Here is a 12500-nt window from a genome sequence, read left to right on the forward strand (position 1 = left end):
CACACACACACTGTTCTGTCCTCATCAGGCGCCCATTTACTCGACTAGACAGACAGCTAACAATGGAACGATGGAAGGAATTTCTGAGGCAGAAGTGGGTTTTGAACATTTATCCAGTCTTCAAAGTTTACAGAGAATTCTTCATTTAGTCCCTTGATTTTGTAAAACTAAAACAATAAACAAACAGAAATGTACATAAAAGTGAGTTTCCTTCTTACTTCTACACACATTCACAGTAGCATTCAAATTACATGAAGAAATGAACATGCTAGTTAGCTTGCTAGCCCTAGATGACTTGCAGAAAATCTTCAGACATTACATCTACATACAAAACGAAGTACTGCCATTAATTTGACTACAAATTAACTTAAGATGCATACAAGCATAAATTGGTCCTTCATATACAAAATCATGAACAATATCAACTTACAAGCAAAGCCTGAACAGGGGCAAGAATGTCCTTCAAAGATGAGCAGGTCTTCACCTTGGCTTGGTCAGATTCAACTGAAGGAATGATCTAGCAATTCTAGTTCACATGACAGGAAGTTACATCAACTGAAGGTAAGTATCAAAATAAAAGGAAGGCTTAATAATGAGTATTTCCCCACTAGAAACATACCACAGGGTGGCGCTAAAACCCCAAAAAGTTCCAAGTGCCATGACACTCCCCGTCTGGTATTGTGAGATACCACTACAATTTCAAAACTTAAACTATCAATTACAGTCACAGGACATGAGAAGCACCGTTTCAGATACAGGCCTCTGGTAGGTCTTGGCTGCTCCGTTCTTGAAGATCTTCACCTCGACCTTTCTGACCTTACCATCTTTGTCTGGGAAGGTGTTGTTGATGATCCCCATCGGCCATTCGTTGCGACTCACTTGCTGGTCTTTCAGCAGCACCAAATCCCCAACTTGGAGGTTTGGACGGTCGGCCTGCCACTTTGCTCTGCTCTGAAGTGTCCCAAGATACTCCCGTCTCCATCTGTTCCAAAACACCTCTGCAAGGTGCTGCACCTGTCTCCATTGCTGCCTGTGCAGATCCTTTGCGTCGAAACCTCCTGGTGGAGGAAGAGGAGTGCAGACCTTTTGGCTGAGGAGCATTGCTGGCGTGAGCAGGAACGGTGAGTCTGGGTCTGTCGTGATAGGGGACAGTGGTCTGGCGTTGATTATGGCTGTTACCTCTGCCATGAGAGTGGAAAGCACTTCATGTGTCAAGTGAACGTGGCTGGATTGGAGAAGCATTGCATCTAGGATGCGTCTGGATACCCCTATCATTCTCTCCCAGCTGCCTCCCATGTGAGAGGAATGAGGCGGGTTGAAGATCCATGTGCAACCTTCTTCTCCTAGGTACCTCCGGATGTTGGACAGGTTTGGGTCTGTCTGCAGGAACTTCAGCTCTCGACAAGCACCAACAAAATTGGTACCGCAGTCAGATCGAATCTGTTTAGCAGGTCCACGCAAGCTGATGAACCTCCGGAAGGCATTAATGAAACTTGAGGAGTCCATTGACTCTATCAGCTCAATGTGTATGGCGCGTGTGCTAAGACACGTGAAAAGAACAGCCCACCGCTTGCTGTTTGCCTGGCCTCCCCTGGTGCGCCGTGTGACAACTGGCCAAGGACCAAATACGTCTAGGCCCACAAAGGTAAAGGGTGGTTCCATGCTCAAGCGATCGGGTGGCAAGTCTGCCATCAGCTGAGTGTTTGCTCGGCCTCTGAGTTTTCTGCAGGTGATGCAGTTGTGCAGGACATGCTTGATCAGTCTTCTTGCTCCAATGATCCAATATCCAGCAGATCGCACTGCTCCTTCTGTGAAAACTCGACCCTGGTGCATCACTCGCTGGTGATGGTGCTCTATGAGAAGTTTCGCAACATGACCCCCTGGAAGAACAATAGGATGCTTCTCGTTGTACTCCAGGTCACCATGTCTGAGCCGTCCTCCTATTCTCAGCATTCCCTCTTCATCACGGTAAGGACTGAGTTTGTGCAGAGGACTGTGTGTGGGGATGTCTTTTCCACCAGCTATGCAGGTAAGTTCCTCATTGAAGGCCTCTTTCTGCACACTTTTGAGGATTATGTTTTCTGCTTTTGCCAGCTCTTCTACGCTTCGTGGCTGTTTGCAGTAATGCCATGAACGACATGTCTGATCCTGGGCTTTGTTTTTGATGCATTGGACAATGTGGACTAGCAAGCTCATGGCCCTGACCAGCCTCTTCCACGAGGAGAACCGTTCGAATCTGTGACATTCAAGCTGATGCGATCCAGTGGGCAGGTGAGTGGCGGCTGCTCGTACCTCTGCATCTGAATCAGGGTCAATGAGGTCATAGGATTCTGTGTCTGGATCTTCGTTGGCATGTGACAAGAAGGCAGGCCCTTTGAGCCAGGCGCTGTCACTCAACATGGCTGCAGACACAGACCGAGTGCCTATGTCAGCTGGGTTACAGGTTGTGGAAACGTAGTGCCACTGCATGGGTTCTGACGATCTTCGGATACGTTGCACCCTGTTCCCAACAAATACATAGAACCTCCTGGTCTGGTTACTAATGTATCCAAGGACTACACGACTGTCTGTGTAGAATTCAACAGCATTCAGATCGATGTCCAATTCACTAGCGATGACCTCTGCGATTTCCACGGCTAGAACGGCAGCTCCCAGTTCCAATCTGGGGATGGTGTGCGCAGACTGTGGAGCTAGTTTTGCTTTGCCCAGTACAAATCCGACATGAGGCTTCTCCTCTGCGTCAATGACTTTGAGATAGGCGACAGCTGCAATAGCTTTCACTGAAGCGTCTGAGAAAACGTGTAGCTCTTTCCTTGTAGCCGTTGAAAGTGTTGTAGCAGCATAAGGTCTTCGGATCTGTAACTGCTGAAGATCGCTGAGAGAATCTCTCCAAGTGTTCCATTCAGCTTCCCTGTCTGCAGGAAGAGGAGAGTCCCAATCCAAAGCCTTGCTTGAGAGCTCTCTGAGCAGCATCTTTCCCTGGATTGTGACTGGTGCAGCAAACCCCAGCGGATCAAACAGTCCATTGATGGTGGCTAGGACTCCTCTCCGTGTGTAGGGTTTGACTGTGTCTGCCACTTGGAAGGTGAAAGTGTCTTTGGTTAAGTCCCACCTTAGGCCTAGGCTTCGCTGAATAGGTGTTGCATCAGCATCTAGGTTGAGTTCCTTGAGCCCTTTGGCGCGGTCGTCGACAGGAAATGCTTCCATTACTTCCTTGCTGTTGGATGCCACTTTGTGGAGACGAATGTTGGATATGGCAAGCATCTTCTGTGTCCGCTTCAACAGATCGATGGCTTCGCTAGCTGTGGGTCTTGAGAGAAGCCCATCATCCACATAGAATTCCCTTTCTATGAAGCAGCGTGCATCTGAGCCAAATTCCTCTTCGCTGTGAGCTGCAGCGCGACGAAGTCCATATATGGCAACTGATGGAGAAGGGCTGTTGCCGAATACATGAACCTTCATGCGGTATTCACAGAGGTCTTTGGCTGGATCATTGTGCTCGTGCCAGAAGAACCGCAGGAAATCTCGATGGTCCTCCCTGACAACGAAGCTGTGAAACATCTGTTCGATGTCCACTTCACTGCAATGGCTTCACGTCTGAACCGCAACAAGACGCCGACCAAGCTGTTGTTCAGGTCGGGTCCAGACAGCATGACGTTGTTAAGTGAAACACCATGGCTCTTCGCACTTGAGTCAAAGACAACCCTGATTTGGCCAGGTTTCTGCGGGTGGTAAACTCCAAAGATGGGTAAATACCAGCACTCTTTTCCAGCTGGGAGTGGAGGAGCCTGCTCAGCGTGGTCACGATCAAAGATGTTCTGCATGAAGGTGACGAAGTGCTTCTTCATTTCAGGTCTTTTCTCCAGAGTGCGTTGGACAGAAGCCAGCCGTGTGAGTGCCTGGTCGCGACTGTGAGGTAGGCGTTCGCGAGGTGTTCTGAATGGAAGTGGGGCAACCCAGCTGTTTGAATTGTCCATGAACATCTCTTTATCCATTAGCTCTAGGAACAGTCTGTCTTCCACAGAAAGCCCTATCTTGTTGTCATCTTTGGTTGTCTCAAAGATCGTGCTTCCTAGGTTGCATTCAAATGATCTGTGAATGTCTGGAACGGCTGTCTGTTCAGACAGAGACTCAAACTTCTCCTTGACATGAAGTCTGTTAGGACAGGGGCTGAAGAAGGAAGGGCGTTTGTTCTCAAGGATGTTGGTGCGGTAAGTTTGAATGGCTGCAGGCCTATGAGTACTCCCTAAGCAGACGTCACCTACGATGACCCATCCCAGGTCCACTCTCTGCGCATATGGAGCATCGTGTGGACCGTTCCGCTGCTCTCTCACTTTGTGTACTCTGAGTAGGTCGCGACCCAGCAACAGAAGGATCTTGGCCTCAGGATCCAATGGTGGAATGGAGTGAGCTATGGACTTGAGGTGATGGTGGTGCAAAGCCGCTTCGGAGTTGGGATCTCAGCACGGTCACTTGGAATGTTGCTGCATTCAATTAGCGTAGGCAGGGTGAGGGTTGTAGTTCCATCTAGTGACTGCACGATGAACCTTGTGGCTCTTCTACCCGTCAACTGTGTTGTCCCAGCGCACGTACGTAGCGTGAAGGGTGAGTCTGACCCCTTGATGCCATACATGTCAAAGAAGTCAGGTCTTGCAAGAGACCGGTTACTTTGGTCGTCTAGAACTGCATAAGCTCTTGTCACTCTCTCTGGGTGTGCTTCAGGAAAGACCTTTACTAAGCAGATCTTGGAGCAGGACCGTGGACTTTGAACCTCTCCACACACCTCAGTACAGCTTGAGTCGACAGTTGGTGGCTGTGTTTCTACTGCGCTCTCCCCGCCATGCCCAGGTAGTGACGGTGGCGGTCCAGGATGGAGAGCAGAGACGTGTTTCTCACTATCACACTCCCTGCACTTCATGGCTGTAGTGCACTCTTTGGCCATGTGACTTGTTGAGGAGCAACATCTAAAACAGACGCCGATGTCCTTCAAAAGAGCTTTACGTTCCTCTAAGGGTTTGCTGCGGAACCCTCTGCAGCGCTTCAGAGGATGCGGCTTCTTATGAAGGGGACATTGCTTCTCAACATTACCAGCTTTGTGGCCTGAAACTTCCCTCTTGTCTCTCTCTTGTGATACGTCTGTTTTGTGGGCAGACACTAAACTCCTTTGCGGTTTCTTAGCAGCGGCGCCTTGCTTAAGGTATTCCGTGTTACCAGTTTGCACCCTGAAACCTGGATCGTTGCGTGCTCGTGCCTCATCGCTGACGAACTCACAAAAGAAGGAGAATGGAGGGAAGGTTACTCCATGTTTGGCCTTGTACTTGAAGCCCTGCTGAAGCCACCGCTCTTGGAGGTTGTATGGTAACTTCTCCACTATAGGAGCAATACCACGTGCAGTGTCCAAGTAGCTAAGTCCAGGGAGATAGCCTTCTAGCTTAGCGGCTTCTAACTCGTCAAGTAGGTCGCTGAGTTCTCTCAGCTTCACAGGATCCTTGTTGGTGACTTTTGGGAAGTTTGTGAGCCTGTCGAAGAGTGACTTCTCGATGATCTCTGGGGAACCGAAGCATTCTTCCAGGCGTTCCCAGGCCTTGGCCAATCCAGTAGAGGGGTTACCTACATGCACTGCTCTTATCCTCCTGACATGCTGTGCAGATTCTCGCCCTAACCACTTAATTAGGAGGTCCAGCTCTTCACTGGCGCTGAGGTGTAGCCCAACGATGGCGTTGAGGAACGATGATTTCCACGCCCAATAGTTCTCAGGTGAATCATCGAACTGTGAAAGGCCGGAGGTAATCAGATCTCTGCGTGCCAGGTATCTAGCTACGTCGCTAATGTCTGGACTGCCATCTACTGGCTGTTGTGAAACACCTTTGAGAGGTGAGAACTGTTCTGCACCAGCAGTAGGTTGCCATGGAGATGTGCGATGAGGTGTAGACTTGGTGGGTTGCGGTACTGGTTTGGTAAGGTTGGGTGTTTTAGAGGAATGAGCTTTAACTGCGAACTCAGTAAGGCGCTGTCTTGGGGGAGACTGAGATTTCAGCACATGAATTATTGGTGATATGGGCCGTGCAGGTTGCTTAACATTTTCTGTTAACTGTAGCTGAACATATTGACGTGTTCTCTCTTCCTTTTCTTCTAGGAGTGATTTATCGTCAACCTCTTCAAGCTCCTCTGCTGCTTCAAGCGCATTAGCCTCTGCTTCTGCGGCTATCACCTCTTGTTCATGTCTGAGTTCATTTAATCTAGCTTCAATTTGTGCTTTCTCAATCAGAATATCTGACTCCTTTTTAGCAAATTCAGCTCTTACGCGGGCTGCCTCCAATTTAGCATGAGCTGCAGCTTTGGCTCTGCTAGATGATGTTTTGTTTGATTTAATTGATGTAAATTTACTGGAAGATGCACGAGCGACTGACCTGGTTTCCATAGTAGATTGCGGTGCTGTTTTTTCAGCTGCTGTAATGGCTTCTACTGTGGGTTGTTGAGGTGGCTCTTCAACTGGTGGCTCTTCAACTGCTGTGTTTCCCTCCATCATTCAGATGTGAAGCAAGCCGGGTGTAAGCAGTGGTGAAGATGATGAGAAGTTGAAGATTACTCTCCTTGAGTAGTTCTGCTCGCTGTGCTGGATGCTTTTTTACTGTTCTGTCCTCATCAGGCGCCCATTTACTTGACTAGACAGACAGCTAACAATGGAACGATGGAAGGAATTTCTGAGGCAGAAGTGGGTTTTGAACATTTATCCAGTCTTCAAAGTTTACAGAGAATTCTTCATTTAGTCCCTTAATTTTGTAAAACTAAAACAATAAACAAACAGAAATGTACATAAAAGTGAGTTTCCTTCTTACTTCTACACACATTCACAGTAGCATTCAAATTACATGAAGAAATGAACATGCTAGTTAGCTTGCTAGCCCTAGATGACTTGCAGAAAATCTCCAGACATTACATCTACACAAAAAATGAAGTACTGCCATTAATTTGACTACAAATTAACTTAAGATGCATACAAGCATAAATTGCTCCTTCATACACAACATCAGAAACAATATCAACTTACAAGCAAAGCCTGAACAGGGGCAAGAATGTCCTTCAAAGATGAGCAGGTCTTCACCTTGGCTTGGTCAGATTCAACTGAAGGAATGATCTAGCAATTCTAGTTCACATGACAGGAAGTTACATCAACTGAAGGTAAGTATCAAAATAAAAGGAAAGCTTAATAATGAGTATTTTCCCACTAGAAACATACCACAGGGTGGCGCTAAAACCCCAAAAAGTTCCAAGTGCCATGACAAAGAGACTCTGCACCAGTGTGCCTGCCAGCAAATTTCCCTAAGCAACTCTGTTGCGCTGCTCGCCACGAGAGAGAACAAAGAAACGACATCAGTCAGTGGTGATACACAGCACTAGACACACACACTCATCACAGACATGCAATTACCATTAGGGCCACATTGTTGAAATTACTGCACAGTGCGTGTGTGTGTGTGTGCGTGCGTGCGTGCGTGTGTGTGCGTGTGTGCGTGCGTGCGCGTGTGTGCTTGCATGCGTGCGTGTATGTGTGTGGACATGTGCATGTGTGTGTGTGAGTAGAAAGTGGTTGTCTAAGTCTAAGTGGTTGGCTTATATGAACGGGATGCATATTTTAGCCATGGACATTCTTCCCTTTGTGCTTTGCCTTTAAATGTAAGAGCCTGTCTTACACATCATGGCATAGTGGCTCAAGGTATGAGAGAGTGGAGAGCACACGGTAGACATAAAAGGAGGAGAGGTGGTGTGTGTGTGTGTGTGTTTGTGTGTGTGTGTGTGTGTGTGTGTGTGTGTGTGTGTGTGTGTGTGTGTGTGTGTGTGTGTGTGTGTGTGTGTGTGTGTGTGTGTGTGTGTGTGTGTGTGTGTGTGTGTGTGTGTAGCTCAAATTCCTTGTTTGCATGTGTGCGTCTGTCTGCATGGATGTAAGAGTCTGTATGCGTATTATGTCTTTGTGTGCAATGGGTGAGTGTTTGTGAATGAGGGAGAGAGAGAGAAAGGGAGAGAGGGAGAGAGGGAGAGAGAGAGAGAGAGAGAGAGAGAGAGAGAGAGAGAGATACAGAGAGAGAGAGAGAGAGAGAGAGAGAGAGAGAGAGAGAGAGAGAGAGACAGAGAGAGAGAGAGAGAGAGAGAGAGAGAGAGAGAGAGAGATGGAGAGAGAGAGAGAGAGAGAGAAAGAGAGAAGCATGCCTCCACATCCACACACTGACACTAAATATTTAAAATAACGCCATCAGCTACAAGTAGTGGCGTGCCGCCAGAGGAGAGGTGGAGGCTTGTCTTTGGGGACGCACACAAACAAGAGCCTGTGGAGCTCCCAATCAACTGCGCTCGTCTGCAGTAATCAACATTTACACAACCCCTTCCAACCCTACCCCCAGCGTGTGTGTGTGTGTGTGTGTGTGTGTGTGTGTGTGTGTGTGTGTGTGTGTGTGTGTGTGTGTGTGTGTGTGTGTGTGTGTGTGAGTGTGTGGCTGTGTGTTTGTGTGTGTGTGTGTGTGTGTGTGTGCGTGTGTCTCTGTCTGTGTGGCTGTGTGTGTTTGTGTCTGTCTGTCTGTGTGTCTCTCTGTGTGTGTGTGTGTGTGTGTGTGTGTGTGTGTGTGTGTGTGTGTGTGTGTGTGTGTGTGTGTGTGTGTGTGTGTGTGTGTGTGTGTGTGTGTGTGTGTGTGTGTGTGTGTGTGTGTGTGTGTCTGCTAGTGTGCTTAGGCAGGCCAGACCCAGCCCCCCTTCCCCTCGGGGCTCTTTAAAGGAGCGGTGCTCTTGATTGCCGAAGCCCCTAATTCAGACAGGAGGCACTCAGACACAAAGCAGCACAAACATTTCAGGCATTCAAACAGCGAGGAAGGTGGATGATACTGTCTGGCTTTCCCACAAGACAGAGGCGGTGTATGATAGAGAGACATAGTTAGAGAGAGAGAGAGAGAGAGAGAGAGAGAGAGAGAGAGAGAGAGAGAGAGAGAGAGAGAGAGAGAGAGAGAGAGAGAGAGAGAGAGAGAGAGAGAGAGAGAGACGGGGGGACTTCAAAATAGCTTTTATAAAAGAAAAACACAAGAATGCAATAAATCCATTTGACTTACATGACTGGTTAAGTCTGAAGCTGCGCAGTAAATTTTCCAGTGTTAATTCAACACTTATAGAGTCTATGTAACACCTTCTAGAGTGTATTTGGTCCCAGAGAACTCTCTAAGTGTTGAATTAACACTGCATATTTTACTGTGTGCCATGTTCATTAAAGGAAACCTACAGATCCCCTCTCCTCCTCTAGCCCCCGCACCTTCTACCTTTTTAAAATGCACTTTTCAAAAAGTGAATCTCTAGTCTACTCCATCAAAAGGCTCAGAGGGCCTGGCAAATTCTCTCTGGCCTCCATTTCACCTCTTGTTATCGAGGGGGTGACAAAAGCTGTTAAGAGTATTGAGAAAGATGTACAGCGGCTACAGCATACCTTTGCATTACACATGCACACTGTGCCCACACACGGGGTGTTTTGTTCAGTCTATACAAAACCTTTACTGTCAAAACATACAAAAACAAAGAAGTTCGCAGTCTGCTTCTAGAGTGGTGAAGCTTAACTGGTCGGTGGTTCGACTTCTTTCATAATCTCTAAATTTCCATGTGCCGAGAGCCGTGCGCCGGTCAGAAAACTGTATCACCACCACCACCCGACCTTCTGAATGACAAATGATACGTCTCACGAATTATATATTGCTGCGTCTTGCGCACATTACACATGAGTGACAAAACACTCTCCTAGCCAATAATGACTTAAATAACATTTCTTCCTTCATGAATTCACACTTCGAAATAATATCATAAGAAAATAACAATTCTACTATATATATCTAAATAATTATTATTATTAATTCCAAAATTAAACATTTTTCTTAATATGGCTCTTAAAGATGGAGTTTCATGGTAGAATATTGCAAGTGTCACTATTTCTTGTTTTGTTATTATTAAGTGCCTATGTAGCTGCAATGTAATGAAATGATAGGATTGGATTACGTAAGGGTTAACGTTCGGCGAGAAGGTCGCTACCGTGGAATAGCAGCACGACAGAGAGAATCTTTAGACCCCGACGCGGAGCGGAGGGGTCTTGTTCTCTCTGAAGTGCTGCTATTCCACAAAGCGACCGACTCGCCGAAAGTTAACCCGCTTATTATATGGATATACTTAAATGATTCACACATGGCGGGGACATTTCTTTAGGCCTATTTAATGTTAAGATTGTTGCTGCGCAAAACAAAACAGTGCCGTTGTGGAACACCGCTAGGCAACAGCTAGGTAGCCAGGACAACAGGTGTTGTCTATCACAGCAGCTGATTAGAGTCTTGTTGAAAAGTCGCTTTAGCAGTGAAAAGTCTTGTTGCCATTGACAGCGGTCTGTTATAGACCAACCCGTCCGTTATCGAAAAATAACAGACGTGCGAACGTTGGGGAGCCCCGTTGAAATGAATGGAGCATTCGACCGATGACGTCACACCATATAATACTAAAAGTGATTTACTGGTTTGATTAAAGTGCAATTATTGGACTAACAGTAACGATACATCTGCTTCGATCACAGAGCGGACTTTATTTGAGTGGTGAGACAGAAGGCAGCAAGACAGAGAATACATGAAGAGAAGGACAGCACTCTTCAGATTTCTTCTTTGTTTATTCGTCCACCAGAGCGCTTCTTCTCCACTTTTTGAAGCAAGACAGAGAAGCCAGGGAGGTAGGGGGGTGGGGTTATGTGTGGCAGCCAGGAGTGGTGCAGGAGACACCCTGACAGGAAATGATAAAAGCAAGAGTGCCTGACTCTTTCCCAATCCCCGCCAAGTGGGACCACAGGGGAACAAGTCTAGATGTATGTGTATGCGGCGCGCCCTTTTGTCCTTGAAGCATCAGGAATCATTTGCTTTTTCCTTTAATGGAGGCTATTTTGAGCCAAGAGAGTCAGTGGGGCCCCAGCTCGTTTCAGCTGACAGTGAGTCAGAATGACTGGATTGGATGTCCACCTGTGAAGGTGCCTCTGCTCCTCTTCTCTTCACACAACACAGGAACACACACACTGTGTGTGTGTATGTGTGTGTGTGTGTGTGTGTGTGTGTTTTTGTGTGTGTGTGTGTGTGTGTGTGTGTGTGTGTGTGTGTGTGTGTGTGTGTGTGTGTGTGTGTGTGTGTGTGTGTGTGTGTGTGTGTGTGTGTGTGTGTGTGTGTGTGTGTGTGTGTGTGTGTGTGTGTGAGTGTGTGTGGTGTGTGTGTGTGTGTGTGTGTGTGTGCGCGCGCGCACATGTGTGTTTATTTGTGTGAGGATGTATTGAGTTGTGCTGTGTGTGTGTGTGTGTGTGTGTGTGTGTGTGTGTGTGTGCGTGTGCGTGCGTGCGTGCGTGTGTGCGCGCGCGTGTGTGTGTTGGTGTGTGTGTATTGGTGTGTGTGTGTGTGTGTGTGCGTGCGCGCGTGCGTGTGTGTGTGATGCCTAGCTCAATCACAGCTTGCGATGAAGACTGGCACAGCTATCGGTGGCACAGATTCAGCTCGGTGCGATGGCTCGCTGTCAGACATTATGTAATGAAAACAAACTAAACCCTCTTAAACCCCACAGCTGAGATACAGGGTACAGCAAGCAGAGGGGGCCGACTGGGAATGCTGAAAAAAAAAACAGGACTGGACTGAGATGAAAAAGCAGGCCGGGCATTTTCAGCCAAGACCTGTCCGCTAGTCATTGCGATAGGAAATGAAGCCTGTGACAACGTTTTTAGTCATGTATTATAAGCCATTTTGACCACAAGAGCCAAAATGAATATTTTAAGGGACACTGTGTGAGATTTTTAGTTGTTTATTTCCAGAATCCATGCTACTCATTCACTAATGTTACCTTTTTCATGAATACTTACCACCACCATCAAATTCTAAGCATTCGTTATGACTGGGACAATTGCACTTTTCATACATGAAAAAGGGGATCTTCTCCATGGTCCGCCATTTTGAATTTCCAGAAAATTAAGTTTATTACTTAGTAAACTTTCACAAAAAGATCAAATTTGGCAATAGGCAACCCAGTTTCAATGATCAGCATAGTTGCAGTACCTTTTTTGACCATTTCCTGCACAGTGTCCCTTTAAAAACTCGGAGAGTTTTGCTATAGCGGCATGAGGATTGCTATCGCTACATTTAGGGGACGACCAGGCCAAAATCATCAACAGTCCACCGGGCAAATGCCCTGTGTGCCCTATGGCCAGTCCAGCCCTGCTGAAAAATAGATTAACAAAGAGAGAGCCTTCCATCTTGATTGCAGCCTGCTGCTTGATCCAAACAGAAGGCTAGATACAGACTTACATTTAGAGTGAGGACACGCTTGACAAGCGATGGAGCTACTACCATGTTGCCACAAGACACGTCAGGCCATATGAAAAAGTTACGAGTATTAATATTAATTAGTCATGTCCATAAACGATTCTTTTCACTGGGTACTTATAGTGGCTATTTTTGGAAATTCAA

General features: G+C 47.0%; 1 protein-coding gene across 1 annotated transcript in view; it reads right to left on the reverse strand.

Moving 5' to 3' along the window:
- plxna2 (plexin A2) overlaps positions 1 to 12500 on the reverse strand; it is a 394295-nt gene that overhangs the window by 139272 nt on the left and 242523 nt on the right. The window lies entirely within an intron of this gene.

The sequence above is a fragment of the Engraulis encrasicolus genome, chromosome 10, assembly GCF_034702125.1.
Source record: "Engraulis encrasicolus isolate BLACKSEA-1 chromosome 10, IST_EnEncr_1.0, whole genome shotgun sequence".
NCBI classification, from domain to species: Eukaryota; Metazoa; Chordata; class Actinopteri; order Clupeiformes; family Engraulidae; genus Engraulis; species Engraulis encrasicolus.